The sequence below is a fragment of the Macaca mulatta genome, chromosome 8 (genome assembly GCF_049350105.2).
Source record: "Macaca mulatta isolate MMU2019108-1 chromosome 8, T2T-MMU8v2.0, whole genome shotgun sequence".
NCBI classification, from domain to species: Eukaryota; Metazoa; Chordata; class Mammalia; order Primates; family Cercopithecidae; genus Macaca; species Macaca mulatta.
This window is the reverse complement of record NC_133413.1, coordinates 104,617,095-104,634,333: the sequence shown is the minus strand read 5'-3', so window position 1 is coordinate 104,634,333 and position 17,239 is coordinate 104,617,095. Positions and strand designations below refer to the sequence as shown.

The window sequence follows — 17,239 nt, the reverse complement described above, 5'->3', positions numbered from 1 at the left end:
AGATGTGGGGGCTGCGCCTCTCAAGGTTGGAAGGCGGCTTCCTAATCCTCTGATCTCAAAGACTAACCTTGCTTTGCAGAAGGCCAGGTTTGGGGATTAATAATCTGAAAACTGAATGCAAAAAAAGCTGGGACTGATGCGATGGGTAGTGGGAGTGCTCCTGGTACCGAAGGAGGTATTTTCTAGAATGTGAACCAGGAAGCCAGAAACTGGGGATCTGGGGTGCAGCCTCAGCTCTTCCATAAATATTTTGGTCTCCTCTATCCTTCAGAATTTATTTTTCCTCTATAAAGTGAGAAGAGTTGGGCTAAATCAACTAATTCAAAAACGAACATTTACCAAGTTTTGATTAGTGTGGGGCTCTGTGCTAGAGGGACGTGGCATTATTATCATTATTATTATTATTATTATGATTTTTTGAGACAGGGTCTTGCTCTGTTGCCCAGGCTGGAGTGCAGTGATGCGATCTTGGCTCATGACGACCTCTGCCTCCGGTGTTCGAGTGATTCAGGGACGTGACATTAAATCAGGCATGCTACATGCCCTTGTGAAGATGTGTGCAGGGCCTCCTGCTGCTCTCACATTCTGAGTCTGTGAAACAATGCCTGACGATGGCAGCCCTTGGACACTGTGTGCTTCCACAGGCATTGTCACAACTGTGCTGAGAGACGCGTTGTTCTTCTCATTGGTTGGAGGTCAAGGGACTTGTCTAAGGACACACGGCTATTAAGCAGAACTGGACTTGAATTCAGATCTGCTTCTCAGTCCAGTGTGCTCTGCTCTGCAGCTGACTGTGACTCTTCTCGCTCCTCCCAGATGTCCCCACGCAATGAAATAACGCTATCATTTGCCAACCACTTACTTTGGGTCCTGACACAGATACCATTTCATGGAAATCTCACAGGGCCTATGATTGTCATTTTACAGAGGAGGAAACAGGCTCAGAGAGACTGAGTACTTTGCCCAGAATCCTACAGCTTGTCAGCAGCCTTTGATCCTGAGTCTGCCTGCCTCTGGAATCACCAGAGGGGATGGGGAGGACAATGGGCTCTGTCCCTGGCCAGAAGGCAGGAGCCTGTCCCTTTGGCAGATTCCTCCTGGAGGAAGGGGGCAATGCAGAGGAGCCCAGGGAGCTGCTGCAAAGAGACCTTGGTGGATTCCCGGCCTGAAGGCCCGAGGCTGGGGCTTGACGGGGCCCACAGACATTCAAGGCCCCAAAGCCATCCCAGGTGCCACAGACTCAGAGGCCCCTAATAAGAGCCAGCGGAGAGGCGGGAGCACCCGGTCACTTTCCAAAAGGGATCTGGGAAAGGCACTGCTAAGGGTTGAGGCCCTCCCCTCCCCAGTGCCTGCCATCTGGGCTCCTGCTACCCTCAGGCCTGAAAGGCCTTTCTTCTTCCTGAAGCCTGCCTTGGTCCCCTCTATCTAGCGCTTGGGTACAGCGAGTACCACATTCACCTGGGCCACGCAGTGTCCTCACCTCAAGGCTGCTGTGTGACCTCCTGCCATTGTGGAAAGGCTGAAAAATCAGGAGATGCACCCCCAACCCACAGATGTGGAGTGGAGGCTTAAAGGGGATAGAAATAGCTCACCTCACCCTCCACTGACAGAAAGGGTTGGGCTGAAGCCCTGACCTCGGTTTCTAGAGACATGGGCAGAGCTGACCTGCCACATGGGTGGACTGAGCTCACACCTACTCTCTGTGGCCCCTTTATCTTGACACAACCCCGCGAGGCAAGCAGTAGAATCTCCCTTTTACCAAGAGGCTGGGAGAGGTTCAATAACAGCCCAGGACACTCAGTGAAAGCACAGGATTCTAACTCCAGCCCTTCTGAATTCTAAGCCAGGGCTCCCCAGCTACAGCCCCTGGGCTCCTCTCCCTCCACTCCTGTGATTTTCCAGACTTGGAGGGCTGGAAGTAGGGCTGGCAGTTCACTGGATGTGAGGGAACCCAGGCGGTCCCTTAAGGTACGTGGGTGACGGTAAGTGGGGTCCTCATTGCCTGCTGAAACCTGGCCCCGCAGGCCCTGGTCTTTATCCTGCAAGCAGTCGTGCTAAGCTCGGCCTCAGCTATTAGCAACAGGAAGTGTGTGGGAAGCGCAGAAGCTCCAAGGGGACATTTTAAGGTAGCCAGCAGCTCAGGCACAGGCCTAGGAGGAGTAAACAGAGCGCCCCGAGAGATGAAGCTGGAAGTGCCGGGTGGGGGTGGGGGGGGTGACCCCAGTCCTGAGCCCCAGGAGAGTGGCTCTGACAACTGCGAGGTCACCCCCCCCCCCCAGTGACAGACATCCAGTGAATGAAGGTCACGGCCTCCACAGAGATGGTGCGAGATGGTGTGAGGCAGCATTTCTGAGTCACCGCGGGAGACGCCCACGGTCATGCCCCGGAACCCAGGGACTCGGCCCGCGCTGTCTCCACACCGCCCTCCCATAAAACACAGGATTCGTTGTCATAAAAGCTCCTCACCCACGGGAGGCTGCACACTGGCTTTGCCCTCAGCGCGAGGAGAAGGCGCTTCACTTTCCTCTAATTCTCATCTGACCTGCCCGAGTCCTCAGGGATGGGCTCCCCCGCGCGGGGAGGGGAATTCTCTGCCGGGGATGCAGGGAGAGGGAGGTGCCGCTCGGGATTCCTCCAGACTCTGAAGCGCCAGCGGGCAGATACGCAAGACAAAACCCGAGCAGATGGGGAAGAAATGGGCTTAATTGTCCGCTTTCCCACCTCCAGGCGACCTGGGGAGGTGTAATCAAGCCTATTCTCTTGGAAGTTGAAAGAGAAATCAAGCGGTAGTTGTTTTTGTTTTTCTGTTTTTTTTTTGGACACAGTCTTGCTCTGTCGCCCAGGCTGGAGTGCAATGACGCGATCTCGGCTCACTATTACCTCCGCCTCCCGGGTTCAAGCAATTCTCCTGCCTCAGCCTCCCAAATAGCTGGGATAACAGACATGTGCCACCACACCTGGCCAATTTTTTTTTTTTTTCAGTAGAGATGGGGTTTCACCACGTTGGTCAGGCTGGTCTCGAACTCCTGACCTCAGGTGATCCACTCGCCTAGGCCTCCCAAAGTGCTGGGATTACAGGCGTGAGCCACCTCGCCCGGCCACAGTTTTTTAGGGGGGAAATTCTTAGGGTACACACATGACTGATTGTGTCTCCAGAGAGAGAGAGGGGGGTGGGAACAGGAGCTACCGGGCAGGCTCTTCTCGGTTCAGATGTTCCCTGTAACCCCGAGCGTGTCTTGGTTTTCCCTACTGTACCACGTGAGGAGCAGCAAACACTCGTGTGTGTGCGAGTGTATGTATGTGTGTGTGCGCGAGTGTGTGTGCAAGTGTGTGGTGCGTGTGATATGTATGTGGGTGGTGTGTGTGCAAATGTGTGGTGAGTGTATGTTTGTGGTGTGTGTATGTTAGTGTGTGGCGTGTGTACGTGTGTGTGAGTGTCTGTATGTGTGTGCGTGGCTTGCTCTGCGCTTCGGAGCAGAGCACAAACTCTGGGGAGGAGGAATTGGGTGACTGGAGTGAGTGGAAAGTGTTCATGTGACCCCAGGCTGCTTCTCAGCTCCTGATGGAGGACCAGTCCCTCCAGGGGCGGGAAGGACGTTGTGAGCACAGGAGCTGACACACTGACTTCTGTTGAAAACAGTGGAGGGGAAATCAAGGAAGCCAACAGGAGTGCTCATTGGAGTGAAAAGTCTCAGGCGGCTGATTGGGATGGGAGAATCTGGATCTGAGGATTTGGGATCACTTTATTCACGCTTCAGATAAGAATTTGGAGGGCTCCACATTCATGTACAACATTTATTTTTCTTTGTTGACAATTTCTTCCTTTATTTTTCCTGTTATTCCCTGCCCCGCCCCTCTGTGCTATTCACTAGTGCAGTGAGGACCTGGGAGTTTGGAGTTTCGGGAAAAGACGTTCAGAATTCTGACTTGCTCATTAGATCTACTCGGAGAGCTTGAGTCAGGCACACCTGGTTCCACCACTTCCCGGGTGAGTCATCCTGGGGAGGTTACTTAACCTCTCCAATCCTTGGATTTCTCACTGATAAAATGAGGGTGATAAATCTCTCCCTGTCAGGGTGGGTGTGAGAATTGGACGGGGGTCTGCTGCAGGTGTTTCCAGCCCTCCAGCCTGACAGTGTCACCCGTTTCTTTTATATTCCAACAGACTCACCCAAGGCCCATTCCACATGCTCTGGCTTGTCCAATCTCCCCTCCCTCACTGCTCTGGGGATTCTTTGGGGGATTTGCTTTTCTTCCTGATGACCTCCCACTCTGGTTTCCTGCCTCTGTGGAGCTGTGAAGCCCCCTCTGCATCTTTCCTGCCACGACTTCGCTCCTGTTATTACCTTCTCCACCCCTCCCACTATGCACTAGGAAAGGCATCATTCACCAGGGTTGTGTGTTTATGGAAGATTTGGGCCTAGCTGGGGTGGTTTAAGGGGGTTTACAGCCCAGACCAGATAACAACTTAAAACTGACTGCTAGACATTACCCTCTCATGTCTCTCCCCCGTCTCACTGACTATTTAGCTAATTCAACACAACTGTCCTCAAATCATCCCCAGACTCAGTGATCATAATCCTGTGTATCAGCAATTTAGGATCAGCTGGGTGGCTCTTCCAACTTCTGCCGGATTTTCATATGGGTATTCGAGAAACTGCGGGTCCATTTGCTAATCTTGCTAGGACCCTCTCACATGTCTGGAGACTTGGCTGGGACACTTGGGCTCTGGTCCACGTGGTCTGTCAACTTGAAGCAGATGAGCCTTAGGCTTGTTTGTGGACATGGTGAGTGCGTGGGATGCAAGGTTTCCGAGACCTGGGCTTGAACTGGGACTCCACTGCATTCTGCTGATCAAAGCAAGTCACAGGGTCAGCCCATATTCAAGGGGAGGAGAAATAGATGCCACGTTTGAATGGGAGAAGCTCCAAAGCCGTATTGCAAAGGGCACGGATACAGAAGGAATGAAGTGTTGTATCCACTTTTTGCAGCCTCCCATGCCATCTTTCCCCTCAGGGTCTCGCCTATTGTCCTGTTGTTGGATCTTCAGGGTCTCCACCTGGGCTAGAGCTCTTTCCAGATATTCTCTTCTCCTGATTCTACAGGCCCTGACTCTTCTTTCTTTTTGAAGAAGTCTCCAAATTCTTGTATAATATTTATTTTTCTTTGTTGACATTTTTTTTTTCTTTCCAATCATGTTCACAACAGAAAAATATCCTAAGTATGTTTGAATGAAGTAAACCAGTGGTTCTCAACATGCTGGGCACAAGCGTGATCTGCAAAGTTTTAAAAAATTACTGATATCTGGGTTCCACACCCAGGTCTGGGGTAGGTTTTAGATATTGCTATTGCTTAAAAGGTCCCCAGGTTGTTCTAAAGTGTAGCTAGGGTTGAAGACTACTGGAATACATTAAAAACACCATGAACCTCTGAGATGAATTTCTTGCCTAAAATATGGACATCTACAAGCTGTTTTTATTTTTTGTTTTTCTTTACAGGAACCGTTTCCTTTTTCCTGTTCCATTGATAAAGCACCCCGTGCATTGCAGATGCTCACTACATGTAAGCTATCATCACTGTTACTCTTGTATCATAGGCAGTATAATGTGGTGGTGAAGAAGGGTTCTGAGGATGGGCCACCTCACCTCTCTCTGCCTCAGTTCCCTCATCTGAAAATGAGGATAATTAAAATTCCTACTTCATAAATAGGTACCTACATCGTAGGATTGTTGTGAGGATGTCTACATGGTTGTACTTAGATGCACAGTAAGTGTTCGGTAAGCAGTGGCTAGTGTGTAATTACTGTTTTATTCCTTCAGCATCCTATGGTTTACTAAGCTTATCCTTGGTTTGCTTCACTCTTTGGTCCAGTTTCCAAGCAAATGTGATGACAATGGGTAGAGAGGTGGTGCTGCCGTTATTCTGGGCTGGGGCATGCTAGTGTTGGAAGAATGCAAAAGAGACACTTCCACTGCTTGGGGGAACCATTAGCTCTGCCAACTGTAGATTATTAAGAACATTAGAAAATTCTTTGGCAAACTTGGGTCTCCCCTTTCTTTTCCACGTTGAGTTTTCTTCAGCCCAACATTCGTTTTGTGTACCTCACACTTGTGCAAGTGCTTGAGTAGTGTATAACGGGCACACTTAGCTCAGTGCAGACATCTTGGAGATAGTAGATGTGGGCGGAGATGTGAAAATCTGCTAATAGGAGCCTGGGCGAGGTCTGAGTACCAGCCCAGTGGGGGCAGTCAGCAGCACGCTGGGCGGCAGGGGGACAGAGGACATCATGGAATTACAGGGAGTCCCAGTCAGCAGGACCCTTTGACATTTAAATACACATACAAGGAAACTGAATCTAGAAGAGTTACAGCTGGTGACTGGTAGAGCTCTGACTAGGGAAATCGTGGAAATTGCAGCTGTTATTCTTTGCATCCTTGTGTCAGGCGTTGTGTTAGGTCTTTTTTGTTTGTGATAAGGTCTCACTCTGGCACCCAGGCTGGAGTGCAATGGCGTGATCATGGCTCACTGCAGCCTCAACCTCCTGGGCTCAGGTGATCCTCCCACCTCAGCCTCCCAAGTAGCTGGGACTGCAGGTGCATGCCACCACGCCTGTCTTATATTTTTTGTATTTTTTATAGAGAAGAAGTTTCACCATGTTGCCCAGGCTGGTCTTGAACTCCTGGACTCAAGTGATCTGCCTGACTTGGCCTCCCAGCATGCTGGTATTACAGGCGTGAACCACCGTGCCTGGCCGTCTTTAGTATTTTAGTAACATCTTACTAAACCCAAGAAGTAGATATTACTGGCTCAATTTTGTAGTTGAGAAAACTGAGGCTTAAAGATGTTATGACAGGCTGGGCGCGGTGGCTCACACCTGTAATCCCAGCACTTTGGGAGGCCAAGGCAGGCGGTTCACCTGAGGTCAGGAGTTTGAGACCAGCCTGGCCAACATGGTAAAATCCCGTCTCTACTAAAAGTACAAAAATTATTCAAGTGTGGTGGCAGGTGCCTGTAATCCCAGCTACTCGGGAGGCTGAGGCAGGATAATCGCTTGAACCTGGGAGGCGGAGTTTTCACTGAGCCAAGATTGTGCCATTGCACTCCAGCCTGGGGGACAAGAGTGAGACTTCATCTCAAAAAACAAAGATGTTATGATGTCACAGCAACTATGTGAAGAGTCAGGTCATAGTATTGCCTGTAACACTATCAGGACTGTTTAAGGCATTGGAATGACATCTTTTAAAACCCTATAAAATTTCTTTTCATCTTGAAACAGGTTGCTCACCTACCTACAGACCCCAAATGAGATTATCTCCATGGTATGACTTCAGGAAGACCCCGTGTTAAAAAAAGAAATCTCTCCCCAAAAGTGAAAACCAAAAAACTCAAATCTCACTTCAGTTTCCTTTCATCTCATTCACTGAGATGTGAAAATGAATTAGTACTTAATTCAAGGTCTTAATTTCTGATAAAATAGAAACAGTCTTGAAAGAAACTAAACCTCACTGTGACCTAAAAGAAGCAACATGGTGTAAGGAAAGGAGTACACACTTCCCTTGTGAGTATGTGATCTCATGTTTTCAACAGCCTCCTTGGGGTAAAATTGGTTAGCCCAGTAAAAGTCATGTATTTGGAAAATTGTGGAGAAACGGCACAGATAGGATCTTATTTAGTGGGAAAAAATTTAAATTATAAAATATTTGGTAAACATTTTTTTTTAAAGAAATGGGGTCTTTCTCTGTTGCCCAGGCTGGAGTACAGTGGCACGATCCTAGTTCACTGCAGCCTCAAACTCCTGGGCTCCAGCAATCTTCCCACCTCAGCCTCCCATGTAGCTGGGACTACAGGCGTGCACCACCACGCCCAGCTTTTTAAAAAATTTTTTAGTGGAGACGGGGTCTTGCTTTGTTGCCCAGGCTAGATTGCAGGTGCACACCACTGTGCCCAGGTTTTTTTTTTTTTTTTTTTTTTTTTAATTTTTAGTAGAGATGGATCTTGCCTTGTTGCCCAGGCTGGACTTGAACTCCTTGCTTCAAGCTATTCTCCTACCTCAGCCTCCCAAAGCGCTGAGATTACAGGTGTGAGCCACTATGCCTGGCCAGAAAACATACAATTTTATTATAGTCTTTATTATAAACCAATAGATGTGATACTATTATGCAAAATAAGATGGAGGAATTTAAAAAAATGATAAATCTCAACAGACAACAGGCCTGACAATGCCTCATAAGCATAAAAACGTTATACAATCAGAATGCAGTATAATAGAGTGGTTACGTTTTTAGACTTGGGAATCAGACTTCCTGGCTTCCAATCCTGGTGGTACCAATTCACTAGCTGAGTTACTTTGTGCAAGTTTACGCTCCCTGAGTCAGTTTCCTCACTAGAAAATAGTGATAATAATAGTAAGTACATCATAGCTAATGTTTTCAGATACGAATGAGTTAATGTTGTCTTTTTCCTGGTGCAGGACCCTCTGCACAGGAATCCTGTCATGGTTATCACTTTATTGCTAGTAATGTGGCTTTTGAATTAAAGCAACCATTTTCCTGGTTTCTGATTGTTATCTTTGTCCTAAACAGCCTGGGATTACCCCTCTGCAACTATAATTTGGACATGCCCATAGCTGCCTTGTCTTAGATAGATGGATCTTGCATTGGTTTTCAGCTTGGCTCTGACATTCAGAGGTTTGGCAAATGTGTACTGGCCAAGTGTTTGCAGCAAGAGGCACTGCAGAGGGGAAGGCAGGCCCTCCTGTGTCGCTTTCACTAGGAGACAGCCGTGGTGGAACTAGCTTCCTCTGAAGTCCCAGGTGGGTGGCATGCCATGGACTGGGGTGTGATTCTCAGGCATGCCTGCATCTAGAATACCTGTGGTTCTACCACACACTCGGCTTCTCCCCCATTTTCCAGGCCTCTGGTCCTACTGTAGGTCAGATAACGAACTAAGGCAGGAATAGGATACTTTTTGCCATTTGATGTACAAAGTTGTGTGGAGGGTCGAAAGAGGGCACAGGAGGAAGAAAGAAGGTAAACCACGTTCCCAGAACTAATCCGAACCCAAACTTTAAAAGCACACAGCACAAGTGCTTCTATAACAACCACCTTCTCCATGTTTCCACCCTCTGAACATCCAGCCATGAATAAGGGCAGTTCTTTTTTTTCCGTTTTTTCGAGATGGAGTCTCACTCTTTTGCCCAGGCTGGAGTAGAGTGGTGCGATCTCGGCTCACTGCAACCTCTACCTCCCGGGTTCAAGTGATTCTCCTGCCTCAGCCTCCTGAGTAGCTGGAATTACAGTCGCGTGCCACCACGCCCGGCTAGAACAAGGGCAGTGCTAAGCATGATCCAAGGACGTGGTTTCCCAAGAGGGCCCCTGGAGTGGGTTGCTCAGAGTGCTGTGTGGGGCCAGCTAGAGACAAAAGAGCAGCCTTGTCATCAGCTGCCTATATCTCAGTAGTTCTCTGGAACAGCTCTGCCACCAACTACAAGCAACCGTTAGCCTAAGCTTGGCAGTTGGCCGACATCAGAGGCCTGGCAGATGGCCCATGTGGGAGCCTTTCCAGGGCCTCAGTCGGAATCTCCAACAGATGATGTTTGCCTAGAGAGTGTGGTAGGTTGGGCAATTCTTGCTCCCATAAGCATCTACAAATCTCTTTAGAAGGAGAGGTTCTGGTTTGCAGGCCATGGGCTTGGATGTATATCTATCTGTGAGTGCTCCTTCCCACACATCCCCTAAACGGAGATGGAATCCTGGAACAAAGTGTACTACTTCACACTCAACATTGCAGGTTTCTTCTGTTAGAGACATTTGCTGACATTGTTGTTTTCCTTATCTGTGGGGCAGCATGGAGAGAAATCACAAGAGATATTTGAGGACCTGTGTTGAAATTTAGATTCTTCCATCTTTTAGCAATGGATGCTGGGGCCTGTCACCTAACTGAAAAGAGTTTCTTTATCTGTGAGATGGGGATAGAAAAATATTTACCTGAGAAGTTTCAAAAATGGCATCGTAGGTAGATAATGAATGCTGTTTTTCAGAATCAATGAATTATTTTTCTCATGAAAGAAGAGATGAAGTCCTATTTGGAATTGATGCAATAATGCTCAGTGCTCTTGTCCTCAGGTATGGCCTTCTCAGAGGGTCTCAAGATAGCTTTGGTTGTTGGCATCACACCTTGATGCTTCCTTCCTCACTTTGTTTTTTTGTTTGTTTTTTGAGATGGAGTCTCACTCTGTTGCCCAGGCTGGAGTGCAACGGCGCAATCTCGGCTCACTGCAACCTCCGCCTCCTGGGTTCAAGTGATTCTCCTGCCTCAGCTCCCAAGTAGCTGAGACTACAGGCATGTGCCACCATGCCTGGCTAATTTTTGTATTTTTAGTAGAGATGGGGTTTTGATATGTTGGCCAGGCTGGTCTCAAATTCCTGACCTCAGGTCATCTGCCCACCTTGGCCTCCCAAAGTGCTGGGATTACAGGCGTGAGCCACTGCACCCAGCATTTCTTCCTTACTTTGTGATAAACTTTGCTCGCGTGTGTGTGTGTGTGTGAGAGAGAGAGACAGAGAGAGAGAGAGAGAGAAAGATAGAGAGAGAGAGAAAGAGAGATGGAGACAGAGACAGAGGGAAAGAAGGAGATGTTAGAGATTATGATAGTTAATTTTCTGTATCAACTTGGCTGGGCCATGGTGTCCAGGTATGTAGTCAAACACAATTCTGGATATTTCTGTGAGGGTGTTTTGGATGTAATTACCATTTTAATCTGTGCACCGTGAGTAAAGCAGGTTGCCCTCCCTAGTACCGGTGGGCCTCATCTGATCTGTCAAAGGCCTGAAAAGAACAAAAGACTGACCTCCCTCAACAAGATGGGATTCTGCGGCAGAAAGCTGGCCTTCGGGCTCCAGCCAAAACGTTGGCTTTTCCTGGGTCTTCAGTCAACCAGCCCACCCTGTGGATTTTAGATTTGCCAACCTTTAATTGCATGGGCCAATTCCTTAAAAGAAATCTTTCTGTACAGAGATACATATCCTACTGGCTCTGTTTCTCTGGAGAGCACTGACTCAGAGAGAGACAGAGAGACAACGACGACATTGGCATTCTCTCTCTTTTTTTCCTGAGACAGGGTCTCACTCTGTCACCCAGGCTGGCATGCAGTGGCACGATCTCGACTCCACTTCCCAGGCTCAAATGATTCTCTAACCTCAGCCTCCTAAGTAGCTGGGACTACAGGCACATGGTGGCCACGCCCCACTAATTTTTGTATTTTTTGTAGAGATGCAGTTTTGCCATGTTGCCCAAAGTGGTCTTGAACTCCTGAGCTCAAAGCAATTGGCCCACCTCGGCCTCCAAAGCTGGAATGACAGGCGTGAACCACTGCACCCCGCCAACACTGGCCTTCTCTGCTGCCTTCTCTGGACTGAGGAACTTTACACAACAACTGGGCTCACAGCCCTTTTTCCACAGAGATTTTGTGGAAAATAGCCTTTTTGTCTCATGCCTGCTTTTCATTTATTTGCTTGTTTGAGATAAATTAAAAGCAGAAAATGAAGGAATAGTTTGGTGATTATTAGATTGCACTATGTTTAAGTAAATCTTAACTCAAAGTAAGACCAAAGACACACACCTATTCCTCTTTTGAAGATAAAAGACAACACAAGCCAGTTTCTACCAACCTAGTTCTATTATAAATACCTATAAGACAAGCATCATGATTTAATAATTATAATATGATCATAAGAACAATAGCTGCCACTTAGGAGCCCTTGCCAGTTATTGGGCATACACAGGCCCTCTACACATGGTATTTCTTAAACAAAATTGATGCCAGGGACCTCACTCAATGCGCCGAGGCATCACTGCAGGCTCCCAAATTATAGTGCTTAATTTCTTCTTAGAAATGATATATTATGAAATAACTGTCTCCACACATTTTTCTGTCATATACTTTCCAGTTCAGCTCTAAGTCTATCCTTTCCACAATCTTCAAGTGATGCGGTAAATATGTATGTTGCAGAGGGTCATGTCTGTCTAGATCCAATGGTAGAAAAGCCAGTGTGGTCGGAGAATGTGTTATTCTGGCTAATCAGGTATTCTGGTTCTATGGATTTCACATGACCATTTGTGGCTGAACAGTGTCAGATAAACTTAATTCAATAAAATACATTTAATACTTGGCCTCTCTGGAATATAATTGTGTTTTGATGATGAGTCATAAACTTCTTTAGGATATCTGGCCGCGTTTGAGTCATGTTTGTGGTCATCAATTCTCATTGTATTGTATCACTGCTTTCTAATCAATAGGATGCTAAATAAATTAGCTTTTATTGCATTAATTGCCACAGGGGAAAAGGGGCTGCATTTGTCTAAAATATCCTTCATGATCTATTTAAAAGTGATATAAGATAATGGGAAAAAGGAGCTGGGAAATACACATTCTTATTTTTTGTTTTTCACCAGCACCTGCCAGACTCTCTGAACGCTTTTACATTTGCTGCCTAGATAAATGACCGAGGCACGATCCGTCTTCAGAACTCACTGACTTTCCCAAATGTGCTGTTGTCTTTCTTGCAAGGATTAGAATTTTTACCCAGGAAATGCTCTGTGTATGACCCCTGCAGCGACAACAACCACGGGTGTCCATAAAGTGCTGCTCCATGGCAAGTGAAACACAGACTGTGGGGAAAGAGTTTTGCAGGCAGACTGCCCTAGGTTAGAGGACAAGTTACCTCACTCACCAGCTGTGTGACCTTGAGTAAGTTACTCAGTTTCCCTGGACCTTCTTCTTCTTTTCTGTCAAAATGTGGTGATAATATCTATGTCATGGTGGTTGGGGCAAGAGAGTTATAAAGGTTCAACAAGGCAATTAATGTAAACTGCTTAGTACATCATCTGGAATGATAATTTATGAATGGCATGTAGTATAATTGTAACCGTGTCATCAGCTCAGATTTCCCTGACCACTGGAGATTCAGACAAAACTCTATAGAACTTTAAATTATGCTGCAGTGATCCCCACAATTCCTGCAAATTCCGGAGGCTTAGTCTCAAGTGGACAATCTTCCCATTCTCCCTCCATCCCCCCTGACTCCCAGGCTACTGGCTTTGTGCCTGCATGCGCTATTTCTGTTTCACTTTGCACCCACCTGGATGTGAATCCCAGCTCAGGGGAGAGATTTTACACTACTTAGATGCTGAGAAGGTAGAACAGTTCTCATGTTTCAATACTCATTTTAGTACTTCGACTTCCAAATTTTTCCTTTTAATTCAGAAATCTTCACTCAAATTTTCTGTAAGGCCAGATCAAGAATGTGAAATAAAGAGAATTCAGCACATGATACTATGGTTGAGTAGTCTCTTCTTGGGCAGCTTTCCAATGAGAACATGTTCATTATTATCCTTAAGGAGGTAAATGACTTGATTATTTTATAAAAATCACCATTCACCCAATTATTGACCCAGATCCTCTGTTCAAAAACAAGAGCACGATGTGTGTTTGTGTGTGTGTGATTTTTCACATTCTGATGTTTTTTAATAGAAAATTTAAAACATAAGCAAAAGAAGAGAGAATAACGTAATGAGTTAATAAACCCCCGTATGCCATCACCCAGCATGGGGAAGAGTAAGCTCATGCCCAATCTTGTTTCCTGTCTGCTTCCCCGCACCACACTAGCCACCCTGTTCAACCCAAATGGATTCTTTTGAGGCAGATCCAAGGCAGCAACGCATTTCATCCATAACGATGTCCATATGTATTGGTAAATGATAAGAACTCTTTTAAAAAACTAAAACCACATAACTATTATCATACTTAAAAATAGACGACATTCAAATTTCTCTAATTGTATTATTTTTTCCTTTTTTATTTTTTAAGAGTTGGTTTGTTTCAACATTCTTTAAACACTTTTTTTAATGTGCAGGTTTCTTCTCTCCTTTTTTTTCAGTTTATATAGGAAGAAACAGAGGCATTGTCCTGCAGTTTCTCACATTTTGTGTTTTGCTGATTGCAACCCTGAAGTGCATTTCATCTGCAACCATTTTTTCTGACCAGCGTTTCCTATAAATGCTAGACTCTAGAACTGGAAGTTTGATCTGATTCAAGTCGAACTTATTTGCCAAGAATCCTCCATTAGAAATATTGCATACTTCTCTTAGGAGACGCATACGGACCAGTTGTCTCTGTGATGCAGCAGCCACTGATGATCTGTTTACATCCATTATTTCAGCAGGGGTTGCAAAATGGTAATATTTTAATTCCATCATTCCTTCATTTATGAAAGACTTACACAAAGAGAAACTTTACCTTGAAAAATGACCCTGATATACTGTTTATACAGCAAGGACAGGCAAAACCCTTGATTCCTGCCCTGTATTTTCGTGTTTTCAGGTGGATAATGTGGTTCCCTGGCATCCACTAAACGTGGTCAGTGAGTATTTGCTGTCAAGTGTAATTATGATCTCACAGATTTTAACACATCTGATTTGTTTAAATTCATCAAAGTCATTGTTCTTACTTGTTCTAAAGTTTTCCATAGTTTCCTGGTGATAACCACTTCTTTTTGGCTTCTAAATGCTTTGAAACAATCAGTTTTTAGTAAATTCCTTGCTGTCTGGTATGATAAATGTGCTAGGCACATACATGTACTTTTCCTGCCCCAGAACTATGGTCAGTGATTTCTCCAAGGAGGGTTGGTTCATTTAAATATCATTTGCCAATGATTTTTAAAAATTATAGGATCGGGCCCAGCATTTTGGGAGGCTGAGGCAGGCAGATCACGAGGTCAGGAGTTTGAGAGTAGCCTGACCAACATGGCGAAACCCCGTCTTTACTAAAAATACAAAAATTAGCTGGGCATGGTGGCACATGCCTGTAATCCCAGCTACTTGGGAGGCTGAGGCAGGAGAATTGCTTAAACCTGGGAGGTGGAGGTTGTGGTGAGCCGAGATTGTGCCACTGCACCCTAGCCTGGGCAATAAAAGTGAAACCCCGTCTCAAAAAAAACAAGAAAAAATAAATTATAAGTTGGCTTTAGGGCTGCCCATTGCTTAAGAGTTGGTCATTGTTCCCAGCCTTTTTCAGTGGACAGAATTGAAAACACGACTTTGAAGAAAATGCATCATGGGTTCATACTAATATTTTGAGTTTGAATTTAGTATCACAGGGTTTTTTTAAATTTAGCTCCTTTGATTTTATATTTATATATCTTCTTTCTTCTACCTAAAATCTTGGTTGCAGACAATATTAACATAATTACTTACCTGCCTTACTATATATATTTTAGAATAATTAATATTGATATAATTGCTAAAAGTATGATTTCTGAAAACAGTATAAGATTTCTTTTTGTTTTTGTTTTGTTTTTTTAAGACAGAGTCTTGCTCTGTGGTCAGGCTGGAGTGCAGTGGCACAATCTCAGCTCACTGCAACCTCTGCCTCCCGGGTTCAAGTGATCCTCCTGCCTCAGCCTCCCGAGTAGCTGGGACTACAGGCGTATGCCACCACACCCAGCTAATTTTTTGTATTTTTAGTAGAGATGAGGTTTCACCATGTTGGCCAGAATGGTCTCAATCTCTTGAACTCATGACCTGCTCACCTCAGCCTCCCAAAGTTCTGGGATTATAGGCATGAGCCACCATGCTTGGACAACAGTCTAAGATTTTTCAAGGTGAATTTTGGTATCTGACTATGTGTACTCTTCTGGGTCTCTTACACTATTCTGGGATCAAATTGATTACTGGAAAGCTATATCCTGGATGGACCTCATTAACCAATACTGCTGTGGAAAGTCTTGACTCAGTTGCCCTTTAACATTCCATCCTTTGCTTTCATCAAGGGTGGACATAGAAAAATGCCAATACAGAGAATGTCTCCACATCTTCTATACAATGACAGCAAAGAGATTTCCTCTTACATTGTCAACCTGAATGACAGAGAAATGCTTTCTAAAAGAAAATATTTATTTGGAAATAGATCATTGCAATAGGAATATGCCTGCCATAGTAAACTATGCATGGATTCAGGGAGGTAAAGAAAAAGGTTTTTAAAGGAAAAAATAAGGAGGATTACATAATTGTTCTGAAGTGATTATACTTGGCCATAAAGATTAATAACAAAGGTGATCCCGATGCAGTTGGACAGGCAGTTGCTGGTCTGATGTCCTCGTAGAAGTATTTTTTGTGTAAGGTTGCAGTGGCCGTTGTGCAAGATTGTGGTTTTTGAGGCTTTTGTGATAGTTTTGTTATTAGGCATACAAGCATGACAACCTGTCTTCATGGTCTTCCATGGGTCTATTTGTCAGGGTTTGTTTTGATTTTTAACATTGGCAACTCCATTTTGATTCTGGCAATTTCACAATTGTTAGGTGAATCTAAAATCAATTTGATCTGATCCAGACACAATACTTTTGTCAAGAATCCTTCCTAAGTAGCATTTCATATCTACGAGGAGGCACATAATGACCAGCTGTCTCTCTTTCTGTGAGGTAGCAGCCATGGATGACCCTTGCCTAGACTTACTTTGATAGGGGTTTGTAAAATGGTAATATTCTAATTCTATCACCCTCTCTTCATTTATTAACTGGAGGATTTCTAGAAGAGAAACTTTTCCTCATGATCCACAGCCCATGGCAAACTTGATTGAAGCCTGGAAAAGCTAAGGAAAGTGATCACCAGTTGCCTTCCCCAATCTCAGGAGAAACTTAGTGACTCCAGGCAGCATCTGAAATGGAGACCAATGTATTTAGACAGCGCCGTCTGGGGGAATTTATGTAAATATATTGCAGAGGGATAAGAGCATAAGGGTTAATAGGGCCTGTTTAACATTACCTACTTGAACATTAGAGTTTACCCAAAGCAACGATTTTAGTTTTGGCGTAAATTCTTCCGATTCTCTTTTAGAGTGTTGTAAAACAGAGTCAGTTACCTACGAAGGCCTCTTCTGGTTGGTAGCAGTAAAGCTACCACAAGTGCAAGTGATGAGAGAAGGGCATGGCCAGGGTATTGGGGTAGAGGTGGTGACTAGGACATCGCATAGATTAGGAACAGCTTTCACAGTGGCAACGGTCGTGAGTCAGCACTCCTGATTCAAATCCAGGCTTTGTCACCTGCCAGCTATGTGAACTTGAGCAAGATATTTGAGTTCCCTGAGCCTCAGATTCCTCAACTGTAAATGGGGATTGGCAATTTGACCTGCCTTTCAGATTTGTGCACATTAGAGATAACATAAGCCAAGCACTTTGCCCAGTGC

General features: G+C 45.4%; 1 long non-coding RNA gene across 1 annotated transcript; it reads left to right on the top strand.

Moving 5' to 3' along the window:
• Positions 1 to 225: 225 nt before the first annotated feature.
• LOC144330817 (uncharacterized) lies at positions 226 to 14,241 on the top strand. Its single transcript, XR_013397336.1, has 4 exons — positions 226 to 3,988; positions 5,499 to 5,562; positions 12,569 to 12,748; positions 13,938 to 14,241. It is a non-coding gene; the product is annotated as an uncharacterized LOC144330817 (long non-coding RNA).
• The last annotated feature ends 2,998 nt before the right edge of the window (positions 14,242 to 17,239 follow it).